General features: G+C 35.8%; 1 pseudogene; it reads right to left on the reverse strand.

Moving 5' to 3' along the window:
• Positions 1–274: 274 nt before the first annotated feature.
• On the reverse strand, positions 275–393 carry LOC120590615 (uncharacterized; annotated as a pseudogene).
• Positions 394–22,540: the final 22,147 nt, after the last annotated feature.

The raw sequence follows: 22,540 nt of genomic DNA on the forward strand, positions 1-22,540 counted from the left end.
CAACTTATGAAGTTTCATAAGTGAAACAAAATAAGTTTTTTATGGGGGGGATTAGAATTGCATTGAACCTACAGATAATCATTTGAGTCTTCCAATCTATGAAAATATAATAGCCTTCCTTTTATTTAGTTCCTTAATTTATCTTAATAAAGTTTATAGTTTCCTGTGTAATGATCTTGCACATTTTTGTTTTTTAGGCGAGGCAACCCTTGGTTGACCTCACAGATTGCAAAGACTTCATCAGCTTATAATCCCTTATTTTTTTATTTTTTTATGCCTACAGCCCCTAGTCATCTTAGGTGGTCTCCCATCCAAGTACTAACCAGGCCCAACCCTGCTTAACTTCCAAGATCAGACAGGATGGGGCTTGTTCAGGGTAGCATGGCCATAGACAAGATCTTGCACATTTTTAGTGTGAATTTATTCCTAAGTATTTGAAACTTTAAAATTTTTAAATTCTGATTGTTTGTTGTTGGTACATAGAAATCCAATTGATTTGTATATTGGCCCTTTATTCAGCAATCTTCTTAAACCCACTTTTTAATTCTAGTCATTTATCTGTAGATTCTTTTGGATTTTCTGTGTCTAGAATTACATCATACATGAGTGACAGTCTATTCCTCTTCTTCACCCTGCAATACCTCCTTCTTTCTCTTAAAAATTTAAAAATGATTAAGTCTTTGATTTATCTGGAAATTATTTTTGGTAAAGTATAAGGTATGGCTCCAAGCTCATTTTTTACCCCAGATGGACATCCTGATTTTTATGTAAATATTATTGAATAAGCCATCTTTCTCAAGTAATTTTAAATGAGAACTTTAAAATATATTAAATTTTTATGTGTATTTGCTTGTATTTTTTGATATTTTCTTCCGTTCACTGATCTCTTTTCTGTTTCAGTTATTGTAACTTTAAAATGGCTTAATATCTGGTGGGACTTTTATTTTTAGAGTATTTATTAGTATTCTTATTTATTTCATTTATATGAATTTGAGAATTCATATAGATCCAAAGAAAATTCTGTTTGGATTTATATTAGGAAAGCTTTAAATTCTAGATTCTGTTTCTGATTTTGAATCTTCTATCCATGAACAGGGGTTGCCTTTCTAATATTCAAATCGTTTTTATTCCTTAGCATTTTAATATAGGCCTTATGCATTTTTTATAATTTATTCCTAGACATTTGACTTTTTGTTGATATCATTAATGAAGATATTTACTTCATTATATTTTCAAACTGGTCATTGTTTATTTGCTTGAGGGTTACATATTAGTTTTTTTGTGAGTTAATTTTGTAACCCAATCACTGAACTATTTTTTCTTCCTATTTATAATAGTTATTCAGTTGATTCTCCTGTTGTTTTTTTTTCCACCAGAAAAGCAATTATATCAGCTCTAAACATACAATTTACTTCTTCCTTTCTACTTTTTATTTCTCTTATTTTTTTTTTTTCCATTAAAGGGTTGTAAGCAGGAGGGCCATCTAATCTCATTACAATATTAAAGATCACATTGGCTGCAAAAGTAGAACCAAGGAAACCTTTTAGGAGTTCAATACAGTAGTTCAGATACCAAAAGATGGTGGCTTTTGCTAAGAGAGTGGTAGCAGAGATAGACAGAAGTGGATAGCCTGGAAATATATTTTGAAGGTAAAATAGGTGGCAGAGAACAGGCTGATCATATGTTAAAGATTTACAAACTTCTTGGAAATCTTAGAATATAAGAATCATGGGAAGGACCATAAATATAATCAAGTCTGTACTCTGACCTTATCTTTTATCTGGTTCATTCCAACTTTCTAGCCACCTCCAGTGATAATGAACTCACTGTTTCTCATGGCAGCCTATTCCATTTCTTTAATTCACTCTTGTCAGGTACTGGATGGGGCCCTAAGAAACATGGATAATCAAGACTCACTCCCTTTTCCTGGGTATCTCAAACAAAGGTACATGTCTTAGGAATTCTCTTTCCTGGTGGACTCTGCCCTCTAATTTTCTGTCTGAATTTTCTTATAAAACAGGGCTGATTTCCTATGCTGCTCACTCTTCAGGTGTTTGCAAAGGTGATAATAGCCTTTTGGGGTTTCAAATCCCTACCGTCTTGTTTTTTGTTTGTTCGTTTTGCCTGATCTGACATAAAAAGTTCACTCTTTATTCTGGTCTAAATTTGAGAAACTTGAAACTTGTATTTTTGTAAATTTTCTGAAGAGTTATTATGTTATTTCTCTACCTTTACTACATAATTTAATACCTGGAGAATTAATGTTCATTTATTTATAGTTAGATATTATTGTTCATATTTTTATTTTTGGCTTAGTGTTTACATTTTTTTAAACTGTCTTCGTTAAGAATTGACTATATGAAGTGTATAATTAGCTTTGGGAGCAAATGACTAACAGTCATGCAATCAATTAGCTTGCTAGGCTCAACAAACACTCGCTGGTTATAATAATGAAATCATTTATCCAGTTAAAAGACTAAGAATAAAATAATAATGCATATAGAAGGTAGTTAGCAAGTTGATTAGTGTTGAGTGAACATAAATACATGATTTTTCCAAGATAGGCAATAATATAGAGTCTACTTTGCAGATACTAGATGACATCCAGTTTTAAATAATCAGGCTTCCCCGCCCCTGCCCCCAACAGCCTATTACTCTTCCAAAGTAGTTATGTTAATTATGTGTTTACAATCCCAGTCCAATTTAACAGTCAACAGACTTAATGAAGATATTATCTTCTTGGTGAGGCATTTTTGTGTAACATTTGAATATGACTATATTTACAGTGTCAAAAGTTATTACAATTTGACATGTTTTCCCAAATGAGTTGCAGAGAAATAACAGAAGGGAAGGGAAGAGGTTTTTTTTCTGTAAAGAGAGTGACCCTGGTCAATTCAGAATAGAGACAGCTGTGAATTATAATAGCTTCCTCTGAGAATTGTCATATTTAAACTAAATTGATGTTATGGTGGATCAGGGAATAATTCTTGGTGCTTTGCAAGTGTTGTGGGCAGTTTGCTTCCCTGCATGATGTAAGATCATTTTTTCTCTCGAAATCTTCTTTTTAATCCTAGGTAACTTAGAATAGTGTAAAGAGCCTTGGGTTTGCAGTCAGATATGTCTAACTTTGAATTCTGATATGAATCGGGACAATTCATTTTTTAAAAAACTTTGCATATTACTTAACTTTTCTAGTTGTTTTAGTATTTAAGTAGAGTATAATAGTTCCCTAATAAGGTTACTGTGAAATTGAATAACTGCAATGTATGCGTGTATTAAATTCATTTGTTCAATTTTCATTTATACACACACACACACACACACACACACACACACACACACAACACTAATAAAAACGCTTACTTAGTAGGTGTTTAGTAATGTTAGAGGCCAATTCCCTTTCTTTTCAATCCATTCATTTGCCTATATTACTTCTTTCATATCTGTCATTTATTGGGTCATCAAGTTCTTTTGATTCTGTTTCTGAACTACTGTCCAAATTGGATTCATCATCTCCATTCTTTCTGGCAATGCCTTAGTTTAGAATACTATTGTCTCTTGACTAGATTATCACAACTTTTTAACTAATTTATTTCCCTCTCTCCAGTCTTGCCATTTCCAACCCATATTCCACACTGTCCAGAGCTTCACAAAACACAGTTCTGATTATGAGTCTACTTCTCTGGCCTAAACACGTTTAATGACCAGTCTTTATTGCACAGATCTTGTCTTCATCTTTCTTCTTGAAGTCAAGCAGGATGTTCTATATTAACCACCCTCTTCTATTAGCTTTTTAAATTTTCTGTGATTGGATTAGGTTATGGCAAACTTTCTAAAACAAAAATATCTATAAGTGGCTTTTAAACATATGATAAAAGTGTTCAACTTCACTTAAAATAATAGATCTGAAAAATAAAACTAAGTAGGGTATTTACATCAGTTTGGCAAAAACAAAAAAGTTGACATTACATGATTTTGACTAGAGTATGTGGAAACATTCTCCTACATTGTTGATGGGAGTTCACATTGGTATATCCTTTTTGGAGAACAATTTGACAATACCTATCAAAAATGACCATAACTTTGACCCAGCATCTCATTTATCCTACAGAAATATACATACAAAGATATACGTGAAGACTATTCATCGCAGCATTGTATCAGCAAATGTGAATAACCAAAATATCTATCAGTAGGATGATGGTTATGTAAACTGCAGTGTATACATAAAATATAATTCTACAGAGCCATTAAAAAGTGATGCGATCTGTGTGTACTGACATAGAAAGATCTCCAAAATCAAAGCAAAGTGCAGAGCAGTATGTGTAGGATGCTATCATTTGTATAAATTTTTTAAAGATATATATACATATATATTAAGTTTTAAAGCATCTCTGGAGTGATATACTAGGACTGAAAGGAGTGGTTGCCTCTAAGGAGGCTAACTAGGGACATGGGGTGGTAGAGAGACACTTTATACACTTTAGTACTATTTGAATTTTTTCTTTTTTACCAGGTACATGTATTAATTTTCAAAAATACTGAGCAATGGGTAAGCAGATTATGGCAGATCACCTTGATGACATATGAGTCCGGTACTGTGCTGCATCTCAAAACAATCCTGTGAGTTGCATTGTTTATCTCTAACAGAGAACTAAAGTGATAATTGATAAGATTGGATATCTGGCTAAGGTTCCTGTGTCATTAAGAAGCAGAAGGGATATGAGCTTGGGCCTACCTGGTACCAGCTCCCCAAAGCCTGCCTTGAAAGTACCTCGATTGTAAAAATACCCCATTGTATTCTGAATATGACTCTGCATGTCTGTGCTGTTTCCCCACTAGAATGAAACTTCTTGAAAACAGGAGCCATTCATTACTTTATCATTAGCTATTATCACAATGACTGGCACATGATAAGTCATCAATAAAAATTTATCGACATGAAGAATTAGATGATTTTCTTTAAGCAACCATATATTTATAAATATAAATGCTAGAACCTGCCCTTTCTTTCTAAAAACTAGACTATTTTGAATAATGTCTTCATCATACCAGCAATCTAAGAAGGAAAAACAGGATACTGATGGTAAATACTGCAGCCACAGAATTCAAAAGCAAGCTGTTTTCTTTGATGTTTGGTTTTCTAGTGCATAGGAGAATAATTCGCAATGTTCTAAAACATGTGCCTCTCCACATAGTTTATGGGCACGTGAGAGACTGACCCTGTGGTTTATCCTGTAAAACATTTTACTAGATGCTTCTTGTTTCTAGCTCTCTTTGGACTTTTATCACCTGTCAGTGAAGAAGTATGGGTCTCTACCAGCTCTCATAACCTGCCTTTGAGATGTGCAAACACTATGGTTGTTCGAGACTTTCTAGAGCAATTGGCAACCCCTAAAAGGCATTTCTTCAAAGTCAAACTCAGAATTTTCAGCAATTTTCCAAAATAGTGCTTAGAGCAATGCTTAGTTTCCTGAATCTAATTTCCTAGCTTCTCTAGAAGTGAGTCAACTGATGGAGAATAAGGGGGTGGAGTTTGAGTCTATCAACTAGAATTTAAACCTTGGGCTTATCTACTCAGAGAATTCCTTTCTCAGTATGACCTGGGAAAAACATAAAGGTATAATGAAAATAGCAGAGATTGAACACAGGACCACAGGTAGAAACTAGGTTTTGTCAACAACTGGTCATGTGACTTTGGACAAATTACCTAACTTTTTTGAGGCTCTGTGTCCTCATTTTGCAATGTTGTGGTAAGAATGTGATAGATCATCAGCAGCACATTTCCACACAGTAAATGCTCAAAAAATTTTGTTGAGTAAAGTACATGAATAATATACTTAAGATGACTGGCATACAGAGGAATTTAATAAATATTCATTTTCTCTCCACTCTCCAACTTTCTCACTTTCATTTCGGGCTATGTGTTGCCCTTTGGTGAATTTTTCCTGTTCGAGATTGCTCCCAAATGTCACCCAAACTTATTTTTAATCAAAAAAATATAATAATAATTAAAGCAAAATGAGAGCATGCACTGGAGATGTATTCACTTTAGCTTCCAAGTCCCCAGTGGATGACCTTGTGTTCCTATTTGTTTGGTCAATAATAAATCTGTCCAATGTTCTTTAGCAGAGAAAATTTTAATTTTTAAAACTGTTTATCTGTAGTGTTGCAAAATGGATTAGAAATAACCAACAGAGGGCAACCATTACCAAACAACGCATTAGAATCTTTTTATACTTTTATTATGATGACACCATGGATCAGTAGTTGAGCATATAGCTTTAACCTTTGACCAGCCTAGATTGGCGTCCAAACTGTTACTTATTTCCCTTATAAGGTTGTCAGTTTACTTCATCTGTCTGAACCTCAATGTGCTTATCTGTGAAATGTGGCTAATAAGAGTACCCACCTCATGGTTTTTGTAAGGGTTGAATGAAATAATTATTATGCTTACTATAGTGCCAGGCACAGGATTCACTCTCAACAAACCGTAGACATTATTATCATCATCGCATTTAATATAACCCTACCAGGTAGTTACTATTATTGCCTCTATTTCATAGACAAGGAATCAGTTTTAGATGATGAATATAAAAATATTTAACATATCACTAGGCAAATGGTAAAAGCTCAAAATATGTGAGCTTGGAAAAAGAAAAAAAATCAATGATCCCCAACCTCCAGATCAGGATCTGTGATTAGAACCTCACACCGGGCACTGACTCTTTATACTCTGCAGGCATTTTGTACAGGAAGAGGAAGCTGAAGTGACCTATTAACTTGTCTGTCTACTCCTATGTGTCAGAGTCCTTACACAGCTAGCATGTAGGCATTGTAAGTGCTCAAAAGATATTTGCTAATCAACTTTGTGGAGCATGTGAGGGGCTCTGTTCTGGATCTTCTAGCTCCCCATTCCCCCGCCCCTGACCCCCCTAATCACTGTGACTTTCTTCCTCATCTCAAAGCTTCAGGAAAATCAGCACAGGGCCCTCCTCACTGAAAAGTAAGAGGATATATGCCTTATTCAAAATAATTGAGCTTTCCTTGAAATGTCAACCCTGCAAATTTCACCCAAAGATCAAAAACTGGGCTATTCATATCTAATTGAGGAACTATGGTAGAGTGTTTATTAAAGATAGACACTAGAAAGGCTGTAACATTATTAGTGATAAACAGGACTTACGTTGTTTTGGAAAGGAATGTGTTTAAAGCCTGAATAAATTAATACTTCAAGTGTTGGAGACCTTAGTTTAAACAAATAGAAAATTTTGACTTACAGTAGAAATATAAACATGATCCTAAAAATGCATTCACAAATGATTGTTCTTGATCAACTAGTAAAATTAATTCCAAATTTGAGAGTCCTTTTGGGGACTGTAGTTTTTCTTCTTCTCTTGTCTGTGACAGAACAAACATGAAGGAAAGAACTTTGAAATTTTTTAAATGGATGCGCGTTTGAATATCACTTGGTGCATTTCAAAGATAGGAACAACAGTCTAGAAAGAGGAATATTAAAGTAGATGATAGCAGCTTTAGAATTCAACACTCCTAGACTAGAATGCTAGAATTCTGGCCCAGTCAAACACTACTAGTACATGAGGTTGAACAAATCAAATTATACACACAGATACACACACACACACACACACACACACACACACACACACACACACACACTACTGTGGTGAAGATAAAATAGAAACTGTAAACTGCTTAGCACAATGATGTGTGGTATACAGGATATGCTCAGTAAATTGTAGTTTTTATTATGAGAGCAAGAAGGGCTAGAGTTAGAGACCTTTGTAATAAGTTCTCTTATTTAAAGGCTCATGTCCTCAGAACATAGTCCAGAGAGACAGAGTTTTGTTGGCATGTTTACAAGAAATTGCCTAGAAGATAGGCTGCTGTGATGAGTAGAATGTAAAATATCTGATGAGAAAAACATAGGCCCCAATACCTGACCCTAACATTTTTAGGCAGTTTGAACTTGGACTAATCATCTATCATATCTGAGGATTTGAGTTCCCCATTTGAAAACAATTCCTGGGATTTTTCTGAATAACAAGAGAAATATGTGGATTATAGTCCTTTATAAATTGTGAGGTATTCTTAAAAATACTAGTGATTCCCTTTGTCTGTGGCTTTATACCAGCCATACCATAAGAAAAGAGATACAGTGCTATAAGCGAGGTGCCAGGTTTCCCATAGTTGGGCTGCAGATGTCTCATGACCTCACAGACAACCTTGTTTCAAATGTTGATCCACCAACATTGCAGGGTAGGAGATATAAAGAAGAGCCCTGACAATGGAAGTTCTAGGTCACCTTTCCCAGACCTGTCAAGCAAGAAACCCTCTACCATCTTTCATACTCATCAGGAAAATTCACCCACACTTTCAACTTTCTCACAGAAGAAATCCCTCTTACAAAGCATCCAGGAACTTGGAAAAGGGGAAGCTAGAGGAAGCAGCCCCTCGCTCAGAGCTTTTTTCTTCAGAAAATATTCTTCAATGAGAGCAGGCTTTTTCATCTTCATGTCGGTGAAAATAGCTGGCATGTTTCATTAGCTCTTCCTTACAGCAGCAGTGTGGTATTATGGAAAGAGCTCCAGTCACTCAAGGCTTGGCTCTAAGCACTTATTCTTTAATTAATGTGTGACCTTCAGCTGATCGCTACTTCCTTTGCGCTATGGCTGCCTCTTGAAGCTAACTAAGCAAAGCCACGAAGCTAGCTTACCCTGTTGCTCTTAGAAGCCATAGTTTAAGTTCCCAGTTAGAGTCCATCCTGGATTGGCCTTCAAATGTTTTTTTTTTCTGAGTTACTCTAGTCTCCCCTACTGTTGTGATCTCCAATACTGTTGGAGCAAAGTGCAAAGCAGGTGCTCAAGAAACACATATTGATTAATTCATCTATTCTACGTTTATCATCTCATCCTCCTGCTTGATTTGCATCTTCTCTTCTTTGGGAAGTTGAAATTTCCTGCCATGTTTTCTGTTTTCCAATGGTCACCAACTGCTAGTTCAAACTGCCGTATTCTTGGAGACTTCTGGAATCTCCCCTTATAAGTATGGTTCCTGGATTTAGCAAATAAAAATATAGGACTCCAACTTAAATTTGAATTTGAGATAAACAATGAATAATTTTTTTAGTATAAATATCTCCCATACAACCATATAACATTCAGGTCATACTTATACTAATTTTTTTAACTGTTTATCTGAAATCTAAATGTAACTGAGATCTGTATTTTACCTGGCAACCCTACTCAGAGGATCTTACCCTAAGCACTTACACCAATATCGAAATTGTCATTTCTCAAAATTATACTCTTTAGGTTCTGGCTCATTAATTAGTCAGTTTCCCAACATCCCTAAAGAGACAACAAACCGTTTTATCTTCCTTCGAGAACAGTCCTTGCTCAGAGTCATGTGTTGGGGAAGAGAGAATCAAGCCCCCTCGTTTCCTGCCTGACCTCAAGTTTCCCTCATTCCACTGGTGATCTGCTCTCTCTCATCTAAGCCATGGGATAGGTAATTGTGGATATTCCATCAGGGCCCAGAAATTAGAACATCTAAACACTACGATTAGGTTTCACCTGCACTGTACCTGAAATCATGTCATACTTACAAATTTCCCTGCTGCTGCCATGAAATATAAATCTCACTTCCTTCTCCAAATATCAGAGATATTCTAACCTCTATCTTTTGTCTCCTAATGTGACAAGTCACAAAATCCTAGGTTTGTTTTTATTGCTGTTATTTGTTTTTAGTTGTTTTCCCTACAGAAACATTTCTTGGACCTCCCTTTTCTATTCCACCTCTGTGGCCAACCCAGCCAATTTGGTATGTCATCACCTGGGGCCTGGATTACAGCAACAGTGTCCCAGGGCTCTGGCTCACTGGATCTGCAACTTCTAGCAAATTTATGCTTCTATAGTGTCCTTGTCCCACTTGGGATTCCCCTTTGGGAAGAGTTGGCTTGAATCTCTATTTCCTGTTTAACAAATTAATACCAGGCTCCACAGCCCAGCCTTCAAGGTCCCTCTCTGTGTCCTCTCAGTGTCTGCCTTCAATAGACTGATGCAATCTACTTTCTATTTGCCAATCCCCGGGCATCATCCCTGCTTCTGGCTGCATGAGCCCCATCATTGCATTTGCCTATAGTCTTTAAATCCCTTCCTCTTCCTCTGAGTCAACCATATTCATTGTCTTCTTCAAAACCCAGCCCATTAGAAGATAAAGCCAATCTTAGGTGGAGAAGGCCTTTCCAAAGGGAAGAGAGCAAAAGAGGAAAATATAAAGGAATTGTTCAATAGAGTTGATTACATAAGAATGAAAATATTTCAAAACATACTATAAACAAAACAAGAGAAACTAGGAAAAATATTTGCTATGTATAATAGACAAAGTTAATATTCTTAATGTAAATTTACGAATCAGTAACAATCAGGCATTGCAAAGAAAATGAAGACAAGAAAAGTAGGAGAGGCCAAAAACATGAAAAACCGTAAAACTTCAGTAGTGTTAGAGAAATGCAAATTAAAATATCAATAAGTTTCCCTTTCCCTTTATCCAATGGGCATTTTTAAAAGGATGACACTCAATGTTGATGTGAGTGCAAGAACACAATCTTTCATATATGCTTTATCATACATGTTCTTTTTTGTACTTCTTTAAAATAGTAGAGATTTGAAACATCTCTTATTTTTTATCCTATTACCAATGTTTTTCAATTTTTTTACAATAAGTATGCATCCTTTTGACAATTAACAATGCATAAATGCATTTTTTAAAATCCTATAAAAATTAAAGAAAAAATTAGGAAGGAAGAGAAGGAAAAGTACATTATCTTAATTTAGATTGACCTGGTTTAGAAACCCCTGATTGCCACTAACTTGCTGTGATTAAACTTTCAAGCCTAAAATCCTCACCTCCAAGATCATTGTTAAGATTAAAACAGAAAAAAAGTAGGTAACCTGTTACCATAGTACCTAATAGTTAGTAAACATTCAAAAAATGGTAGTATCTATTATTATCCTGTTGTATCCTCAGCGTACAGTTTCAGTGTTCTGTAATAGTGAGCGCTAAATTAAAATATCTGACTGATGGTGTGATTTTTTCAATCTGTGCATTTAATGTTCTTCTCTACTGACCCATTCTCTCCGCTTCTCCTTTCCTTCTGCCTAGTCCACATCGATTCTAACCATCTCCTTTCTCCTTCTCATTACACTCCTTGTCTTATGGAACACACTTTCACAAGCACTATGAATGGCATTTTTCAAATTCCAACTCCAAATGCCACTGATTTGTCAGCCTTACCCAAAAGTCAGCAGCAATGACAATGAGTCCCAGTCTTCATTCGCTCCTTATTTTATTAATACCTGGCTTGAAACTCTTCTGTCCTGGGAGTGTCCTCTAGGCTTGACTGAACCTGAGTCTGTTCACGTGGGTGCTTCCTCGTGGCCTGTGACATGTTGGTCTGGTGGCCTTTTCTTTCCTCCAGCCAGAAGCTAATTCTATGGTTCTTGGGCTGCTTCCTGCATGTTTGTGTTCATCAGTCTTGTAAATTAAGTTTATAGCATTTACTAGTTGGCAAAATTTCTTTTCTTTCCTTCCTCTTCTTTGCCCTTTTTATCTGCTCCACTCCTTTACCCTCCCTTTGAGAATATTTTTAATTATTTTTTTCTCTGAGATGAATTTGTATTTACTTTGGGAAAGTAGGATGAATGCTTTTGTGCCTATGATCCATAGACACAATATTGACGATACATACTTATATTATTTCAGAAACATGATAAACATTTTAGGGTGACTGATAAGAGATAATAACAGCAGAATGTGATCATGCCACAAGCACCAGAGTCTTCCCTTCATACCCTCATAACTATTAAGGTATATGAGTATGGAGTTTGCCATTAGACCTGTTTTGAATTCTGTCTTTAATACTGTGCTCTCTGAGCTTTAGCTTTTTTGACTGTAAAAAGATAATACCTTTAACAAAAGGTGGGAATTAAATGTGTGTAAAGCATATAAAACACAATGTAACACAGAATAAGTATAGAGACACTCCCTAACACAAGGGGAAATGTGAATTTCCCCTTCTCTTTTCAAGATTTATTTATTCTGTGGGATTTTATAATCCAGTGGAGAAAACCACGATTTACAAAAATGAAGTAAACCCTAAACACGATCAAAATGAATTTATCAAACACATAGCACTTACTATGTGCACTTTCTAAACATAACCCCAATTTTAAGATGAGGAAACTGACATCCCTACAGGTCTCACAATAAGAGGTGGAGCCCAGGCAATCTAGTACCAGTGAACATGCTCATAACCATTGCTTAGTACTCTTCTCACTCAATGCCTTGCTCGTAGTAGGAACTGAAGAAATATCTTCAAGTCTCTCCTTCTAAATCCTGTAAGCAAACCAAAAAGAACCATTATACTTTCCTAGAAAAGTACTCCTTACCTATTTGATCAAAACAGTTGGCTGTTTTGCCCATAAGCTAAAATTCCAACCCAGTCTGGTGCAAATGAGCCCAGGGAAAACTGAGGTATCTTATCTCTGTCAAGGGTCTGGTTCCTGTAGGGCTAGTGACTTTGTAATAATAAAAACCCCAGGGTGTGAAGAAGATGACATTTTTCTTCCACAGTCTCTGAAGAACTCCACAGTCTCTTTCGGAGAGACATCACTTGGTGAACCCCTGTTATATCTGTTTCTCATTTAATTATCATAACTACTTTATGAAGTATTATTTATAGAGCTAATTTATCCTGAGAAACCGGGGCTTCTAAATCTTCAGTTCCCCAAAGTCAGACTAGCTAGGAAGTGACTTAGGATTTTAACTTTGGACTGTCCAAAGCCACTGATGTTTCCATTATCCTACTCTTGAGATGGTGGTATTATAAATCTGGGCTGAGAATCTTCCACTTATCACCACTGGGCCCAGACACCTCACCTGTGGACTGAGTGCTGATGACTTGTATAAACTGAGGTGTGTTGTGAAGAAGTGTGAATCTATCTTTAGGAACATTTGGAAACACTCTGTGTTCTCAATCAGCAATGAAGGGATAACTCTGGCAATAACATTTTCTCTTAGAACATTTAGAGTAAGTCTTCAGGACACCAAGCTAGTAGCTCTGATTTAAAGCCATGATAAGGAGCAGAGAGCATTTTGTTCTAGACGGTCTGTAGTTCTATCCATCAAATTAATGATACCAAAATACGTTGAAGGTTCTGACCGACTGTATAAAAAAACTTTTTTTAAGAGCTCTGGACTTTGATTGTATTTAACCCTGATCTAATAATGTTATGATCTCATCTTGCTTGGTAGGTTTTGCTGTGAGCGCCTCATTAAAACATTTGAGGATGTGGCTAAGAAAATGGTTGACACCTCCGATATAATATTTCATATTGAAATCATTAGGGACACTAACTTTTCTTGAAGTAAACAATATAACCACTAGAAGTTCCACAAATTTATATTTTTAAGCAGAACCTACACTCTATTTAAAAAAATTCAAAATGATCCCATGTTTTTAATAAGAAAATTATTCTAGTTCCAAGGTGAAGATCGAGCTCTTAGCATAAGAACAATTTTGAACACTCATTAATCTAAATATTACCTATTTAGACTTGATGACAATTTTGACTGGGTTTAGGGTAAATTTACCTTAGCTTAGCATACATGTTTTTGTAAGACTAACTCACAATGTGGGGTTCCTGGATACTTAAGGGGTCTATGAAAGTGATAGTGGGGCTTCCAGATCAGCTTTCAACCTCAAGTGAGACCCATCGGTTGTCATGATCAACTCAGTGTGACAGACCAGCTCTGATGGGCAGTGACAGATGATCTTGACAATTTAAAAAGAAACAATTATTATGAGTTAATATAGTTTGGTTAACAATATTTTACAAAATTTGGGATCCACGGTGGCAGGGAGGTAGAGTCTATGCATACCCCAGAAAATAAAAATAAAAAAAATAAGAAAAAGAAAACAAAAAAGAAAAAAGTCCTTCATGGTGAAAAATTTGGGAATTACTGTTCTGAAATAAAACAGTGCTAGGTTTTGGTTTTGTAATCTATGGGTAATTAATCATTTTTTTTTCTGTATTTTCCAAATTGTATTTAATGAGTATGCATTAATTTATAATTGTAGCTACATATAACTCTTATAATTAAAAACTTAGATCATGATTTCTAAGCAAGTATTTTAGAAAACACTAATCTATACACATTTATGTATTATGTGTTTTATTTAACCGAGGTTCTTAACACCACTACCTTTCCCCTATTTCATCTAGTTCAGAACTACTTTCATTATTTAATGTTTTTAGGTTAATGGTGGAATGACCTATTATGGCCTGAGTCTTGATATTGGCTTGCAACTTTCAGAAAATAATAAACCTGTCAATTGATTGGGAGTAATCTAAAAGCAGGATAGGCCAAAAATATACCCCAAGACAGAGCACTACAGATTCTTCTCCATAATTAACTCTCAGTTTGCCTCCATATCCAAGGGAATGAGTTAATTAAACCTCAAAATTCTATACCAGGACATAGTCAAAAGCTACTCTTCCAGGACATACTCTAGAAGATTTATTTTTAATAAAGATAAGATATTGGTTTTCGTTTCTTTTTTTAAAAAAAGCAATACACAATCAATGTAGAAAAAATTAGAAAAATAAACAAAGCTAGAAAGCAAAACAATTTTTAAAAAGTCACCCCAGAGAGGTTTTATTCCTGCCTGGGATACTCTTTTAAAAAAATTGATTTCAAGATTTTACCCTCAGCTAATGTGATCAGAATTTCTGGGAAGAAACCTAAAAATGTGTATGTTTAACCAGCATGCCAAAGTAAACCACTGTTCTAGTGAAGACTCTAGTTAACATGGGCAAAGCAGGTATAAGATGCTTAACTCAAGATAAATTGATTGCGAAACATATACCCCAGTTCCTGATGAGTTATCTTGCTATATAAGGTAGTTTGTCTTTATACCCCTTTATTGTTTTTTGTCATTTGGATTTATTAGCTTAAAAAAAAAGTATTTCAGTTCAGTATACCTATGAAAGCCATCTTAATAAAAAATTGAGACACATGATACAGAATTCTATTATTGTTATTTATTACTACTACTACTACTACTACTACTACTACTACTACTATTCTTTTCATTTGAGAATGGATGTCAAAAATCTTATAGCCATAGAAAAATAAGTTATGTTCCTTTTATAGAAAAGAATGAAATTGAAATAATCTTGGGAAATTTTGGACAAATGATTTCTACCACTATGTAATAAGTTGAAGTATACTTAGATAAGGAAAGGTCATATGGTAAAGCTATTAGCAAGGATAAAGCAAACACAAATATTACTAAAATAAAATATAAAACAATATAAGTGTCAAAAGAGAAACACAAAGCATATGAAAAGATGCTCCATATCATATGTCATAAGGAAAATGCAAATTATAACAACAATGAGATTTCACTGCACACCTTTTAGAATGGCTAAAATCCAGAGCACTGACAATGCTAAATGCTGGTGAGGATATGGAGAAACAGGAACTCCATTGCTGGTAGGAATGCAAAATGGTACAGCCACTTTAGAAGACAATTAGCAGTTTCTTAAAAAAAAAAAAAACTAGATGTACTCTTACCATAAAATCCAGCAATCACGTTCCTTGGTACTTAAAGGAGTTGAAAACTTATGTCCTCACAAAAACCTGTGCGTGGACGTTTATAGCAGTTTTATTCAAAATTGCTAGAACTTGGAAACAACCAAGATGTCCTTCAGCTGGTAAACTGTGGTACATCTAGACAAAAGCATATTATCCAGCACTAAAAAGAAAGAACTGTCAAGCCATGAAAAGGCATGGAAGAATTTTAAATGCATATTACTAAGTGAAAGAAACCAGTTTGTAAAGGCTACGTACTGTATGATTTTAATTATATGATTCTGGAAAAGGTAAAACTATGGAGACATGGAGGGGTCAGTTGCTGCCAGGGCTTAAGGGAAAATGAGGGATGAGCACAGAGGACTTTTGGGGCAATGAAATTACTTTGTATGATATTATAATGGTGGATACACCTCATTACACATTTTTCCAGACCCATACTACGTACAACACGAAGAGTGAACCCTATTGTAAACTACAAACTTTGGAGAATAATGATATGTCAACGTAGGTTTGCCAGTTGTAAAAAATGTACTGCTCTGGTGGAGGGTGTTGATAATGGGAGAGAGGCTATGCATATATCAAGGCCATGGGTATATGGGAAATCTCTTACCCTCCTCTAAATTTTCTGTGAACTTAAACTACTCTGAAAAATAAAGTATATTTTTTAAAAATGAGAACACAAAAAATATGATAGGGCTTCAAAGAAGAAGTTTTTTAATTGTGCATTCATTCATTCAAAAGACATTTATTGAGTATCTATTATAGCCAGGTACTATGCAAATAAAGGAAAGAATGAGGGAATTTTTTATATTATTATTGAGGTATAATTGACATAGAACAATGGTAAATTTAAACTTAATATTATTGTTTGCCAATAGTTTATTCCAGGACTTCAAAGTCTATCTGTCCAGGCCTACTTGGAAGTGATTGAGTAGTAATTAAAGAATTTGACATCAAATGATAATTTCCTGAAAGACAGAGGGGTAAAACAGATATCTTTTGAGTGCTTACTAAATGCTAAGCATTGTGATAAAAGTTTTACAAACTTTATCTCAATCTTTACAACCTCCAAGAAGTAGGTGTTATTATCTCTAATTTACAGATGAGGAATCTGAGGCTAAGCATTGAAATAACTTGCCTGAAGTCACACATGAAGTGGTTGGGACTGTACTGAAACCAATTCTACTAGTTCTAGTTGGAATAAATTAATATAGAAGTTTTAATAGTGGTTTTTCTATAGAAACAATGATTATGATCTCTGGATTTACTCAAACATTTTAAAAATCATTTTATTGTTTGTGGAGGCTGTAGTTACTACTAATGCAGAGACTGCCCACAAAAAGCAACTACAAAAGAGGAAATTCTCAGAAATGTTCAAGCCTTGCTTAACATCCAAGTTTTTTCTCCTAGGATTGTGGTTACCCCATTTGCTTTGATGTTCATCTGATAAGATATTGTGCCTGGGTTGACTGCCCTGTTCCCAGGGTTTATGTATTGAATTGTTTTTCAGTATCTTCAGCAGAGAACATCAAGATAGTGATTGACAAGCTTGAGGGAGTATTTATATTTTTTATTATTAGCAGACTCCTGGACTTAAACTAGCCCAAAGAAAAGAGACCAGCAGAACACTTCAGTTAATAGCAGATTAAGAATAAAATAGTAGGTGCAAAATGGATGACTAAAATTCTGAAATTATCCATGTTTGTGGAATGCTAATCCATAAAGTGAATTTGCATCATTATTTATGAACTCTCTGTATTTCAGATTTTGTGACTTTCTATGAAGCTTGGACTATTCTTACTCTTGGGATAGAAATAGATTGAAGTGGGAGCACAGCCCATGAGCATAGTTCCTGAAAAGAGAGTATTCAGTGTGTTAATAAACAAAATTTAACTGAGTAAATTTGAAGATTTAATTGGATTTATTAAATGATTCATGAACCGGGCAGCACTTCATCTAGCAAGTAGAGAGATTCTCTGAGGCATTATACAAGATGGAAGGCTTTTATAGAAAGAGGAATGGGACAAGGAAGTCATCAGCAAGAGAAAAATGAAAGTTCATTGGAGGAAAGTAAGAGTTCAGATGACAATGACTTCTCATTGGCTAAGCTGCAGTGTTTCCATTGGCTGCACTTGTTGCTGGGCAAGAGAAAAATCTTCTTTCCTCCTTCAGGAGTAGTATGTACCTGCACTTCCTGTTACAGAGTGCAATGTAGTCTCTTCATGTTGGAGTCATAGTGAATTAATTGACACTATAATTAACAGGGTCTTCCTGTTTGGGGTAATTGACAAGTGGTAGAGCAGGAGAGCTCCCTCTACAGGCCTCCTGACTCCAGTTTTAGTTGAAGTTTCCTTTATTAATTTTCACAAGTTCCAGGTCAAGAGGTTGAAAGTGTTCTAATGAAGGGCTGTCTGTTGGAAAGATAGAACCATAATTAGGAAAAATCAAAATAGCATGATTAGGAGCAAGCAGGGATCATGAGAGAAAGAATAGAGAGTAAGAAGACTTGTAAGAAAGAATTAGGACTGGGTGTAAAACTTAAGGTGGAAAGGGGTCTGATGTTCCCAGGTTTGTCCCTGTGGCTGAGAGTGCCACCACCGCTTGTGTTTAACGTTTCCTGTTTGTCCCCTACATCCACTCTTCACTTTTCTTCCCTACTCCATGCCTAGGGCTTGCAGTGCCTTCCAGCTTTCAGTTAGGTTAGGATAAAGGAGTGTGGAGGGAGGGCAGTGTGTTATTCTTTTGGCTTCCTCCTTGAGGAGCCATTTCTGGCTGGCTGAATCCCTCAACCAAAGTCACAGTTTCTCTTAAGGGTACCAAATCTACACATTCTTTTTCGTTCTCTTTCTGAAACCCCTCACTTCCCTTGTCCCTTTGGAACTTGGGTTAGTAACAACACAGCTACCACTAGCCCCGGGTTACTGCACTGTGCCTCTCTTGTAGCTAGGCAGGGCCACAGCAGTAGAAATGATATATGGTTCTTATATCTCTTTAAAAGGAAGAGGGCTCACCCTCTTCCTCCATCTTGCTGTCTAAATGATGATGTGATTCCTGGAGATTCAGCGTCTGTCTTGGATCATGAGGATTAGAGTCACAACCTAGAGATGGTAGAATAGAATGTTAGAAAAGGCTTCAGTGTCTAACAACTTGATAACTTGCTATAATAGGCCCAGACTACCTATCTCTTTTTTCATGAAAAATAAACTCTATATTGTGTAAGTCTCTGTTATATTCAGCTTTTTGTTGTGTATAGCTGAACAAATCCTAAATAATGTATTTTTGGAACCGAGATATTATACTGCGGTAGCTTCCTGTTTACATAACTCCTATTACCCCCTAACACATTATTTTTTTTTTATTGCTTGCTTCATCCCACTGGAATGTAGGCTCCTTAAAGGCAGGGACTTTGTTTGTTTTGTTCTATCTCCAGCCCCTAGAACAGAGTTTACCATATAGTAGGGGCTCAATAAATATTTTCTAAATGAGTGAAAAAAAAATGAATGAATGGTACCTGGTGCAAAATACAGAGGTGAACACTGTTGATTGAAGGCGCTACACTGGGAAGTGTAACTCTTGTACTCATTAGCATATAATAATTACACTAAAGTCTTATTGTTTCACATTTCCATGCCTTTGCATGAGCTGTTCATTCTGCCAGGAATGCCTTTTCCCCTTATGAGATACACTGCTACTTATGTCTCAAATTTTAACTTAATCATTACTTTTTCTGGGACACTAACCTCCAGTAACTGAGCTATAGAGTTGATCTTTCCTAGTCAACTCTATTTCCAAATCATAGGTGAATTATAGCACTTACCACCCTGCATTGAATTCATTGTTTACATGTCTGTCTCCTCAACTAGACTCTGAGACCTTGAAGTAAAGTCTGCAACTTATTTATTTCGGTATTCCCAACACCTAGCCTAAAGTCTGTCTCATGGTCAGATTCAATACATGTTTTCTGAATTATTAGCAAGATGACAGACCTGAAGCTGTGATTTGATTCTTCTAGTGGGACTAAAAACCATAGGACACTTTTGGGTTACTTGTTTAGTGGCAAAAAATACTGTACTACTGTGCCGGACCAGGTGAAGAACAACTGAGAATCTGGTCAATCCCAGAACTTCCAACCAGGAGACCTCTTTAAATATTTTTAGCCTTTTTGGACATCAAAACCCTTAACTACAAACTGGGATATAATGACCTTTCAGGATTGTTGTAATCGAGTCAATGATTGTAGGTAAAAGCTCTTTGTAAACAAACTGGTAAGCTTCGGGCAGGAACAAACTTAAATTACCCAACTGTTGAGTTTGTCCTTTTTAAGACAGCAACAATCCCCAGAATATTCTCCTTTGTCCTCTAGGCACAAAGATGTTTTATGCTGTAGTTAAGTTTCTGCTCCTTATTCTTAGACCTTGAAGAGCTTTCGTGAATTGGGGCAGCTTTCATTTTTGAGGCCCCTCATCTTGAATTCGTCTTCTCCCTCTGATGTAGCTACTCCTAGGGATGCATATGGTTCATTTAGGATGAATATTTATGGCACAGCCTTTCCTTGGCCCCTGCAAATCCAACACTAAATAGCAGCCGGAATCTGAGGTCTCTTTGCGCTTGAAACTGGGCTAAATGACTCCAGCGTAAGGAAGACCCCTTCCCTTAGCTTCTCAAAATTGGGCCTGTTCAGTGAGAGACAGTATAACACTCATTTTGTTTTTTCTCTTGTTTTTTAGTCTCACCTTGATTTGCTCTAGCAGCTAAAGAACTTAGCAACTCAGCTAATGAGAGGGAGTCATTATGATCTAGTGGGAAGGATGGAAGAAGGGGTAGGGGGAGATTAAAATGACAGAAGTGTGTTTTATTGGCTATCCTTAGTGCTCAGGGATGTTTTCATGGGCCTCACCTAGAGTTATACTTTGATCAAATGAAAAAATGGGATCATTAACCCAGCCCTGGAATGCTGTCTAGCAACAATGATGAGGTGATTACTATAGTCTATTTCCTTTGAGATGACTGTTCACAGAAAGTCCAGGCTGCTGCCGAGAGAGCATGAGCGTTCTGCAAGCTTCTCCAGTGTTCCTACTGCTTCCGTTTTCATGATGGTTGTATCTACTTTTCCCCATTTTCCCTTATAGTGTCTATAATCTCAGGTTAGTTTTTTTGATTGAAAAGTCTTCCTTTCTAGGTCGTAGGTACCCCACATGAATACTGGAACAGGTATGGCATTTAGTTTTTTCAGACTTCCGCTCCATTTAGACTATTTCTATCACACTTGCCATATCAAATATTATTTCCTCACTTTTACTCCCACTATCACTCCCACCTGGGGCGCTCTTCCCTTATTAGCTTAAATCATCCTTGCATACCCAATTCTCAAGAGCCATTTGAATTTAGTTCAACTTTTCTCAAACTCCTAGTATCCATTATGTAGTAGGCATTGTGTTAGATTGTGGGGACGCGACGTTTACTGAAAGGAGAATATGGTTCCTGACCTCATGGAGTTCACATTCTTTGAGGGAAGGAAAGCAAGAACACTCATTGACTACAATGTGACCAGAGATATCACTTAGTGACATAGAAAATATATATGTCTGGAAGAGGTTAGGGCTATTTACATATTTTCTATGAAATTGTTTGGAACCACTCGAGCTCACATATATGTAAATTTTCTGGGAACTCATTATACTTAGAGTCACAGCTTAGTTCATGTTATTTTCTGTCACAGCCAGATTTAAGCCCCATGAGTTTAAGAACCATATTCTTTTGCATTCTCCCCATATATATTACCCATGGTATATTACTGAACATTACATTCAATAATATTTGGCTTAATAGTTGGTTGCTTGATTTTAGGCAGAATGGGATTGAGAAAGACCTTGGGGTGGAAAATCTGGAAGCGCAGGGTTATAATTTTAGCAATGGTATGTTAGTGGTAGACTTTGACAAGACATTTAACCTCTCTGTCTCAGTTCTTAAAATGGAGATGAGAATATATTCCTCTGGTGGTGTTATGATTTAATTAGGCAACAACAGCGAAGTAACTGGTTTTATTTGTTTACTTTATTTTTAATTATTTTGTATTAGTTTCAGGTATACTGTGAAGTACCTGGTTTTAAACTAAAATTCTCTTTCTTCTTCCTCCTCCTCTTTTGAGAGGACTGTGGGAAAGATATGATCCTTTGCACCTATTCACAGCCAAAGTGGCCATATTTTTAAAAATGAAAACCATGGACGCAAGCTTTGAAAATGAATTTTTTCAATTTGTGAGTTTATTCATATAAAAATTCTTGCAAAAGCATAAAAATTAAACCACATCTAATGATTCAAGTAATTACAAGATTGTAAGCTCCATGAGGATCATGTCTGTCTTATTTAATATTGTAACTTGATTATCTCATAACAGATATTCAATAAAAACCTAAAGGAATGAATAAATTGATGATAAATTTATATAAAAAGAAATATAGCAAATAGCAAAAATCAGTTTAGGTTTCCTGGATATTTGAAATTTGGACTGTCTATGCTTCTGATCCCAATTTTGAATGCCTGTGGCACAAACTCCCAGGCCTAATGAGAATTTGATTCGAGATGATTGGCAGTAGGATTCCATACTGAAGCAGTTGCTCCTGACAGCTCAGTGGGGCAGCTACAAGCAGAATAGGCACAGAAATGGAAGTTTCAGCCAGAGTAAAGTCTAAATATGTCTGAAAATATTGATTTTGAGGAGAACAGAAAGAGTGACACACATCTAGCCAACTATTCTCTGAAAAAAAGTGAGGCTTTCAACCAGTCAAGGGTTTGGTAGGAGATAGGTAGCACCACATTTCTAGAGTATTTTCTAGTTTTCAAAACACTTTTATAT

This window comes from Pteropus medius, unplaced genomic scaffold (assembly GCF_902729225.1).
Source record: "Pteropus medius unplaced genomic scaffold, Ma_sr-lr_union100, whole genome shotgun sequence".
In the NCBI taxonomy this organism is placed as follows: domain Eukaryota; kingdom Metazoa; phylum Chordata; class Mammalia; order Chiroptera; family Pteropodidae; genus Pteropus; species Pteropus medius.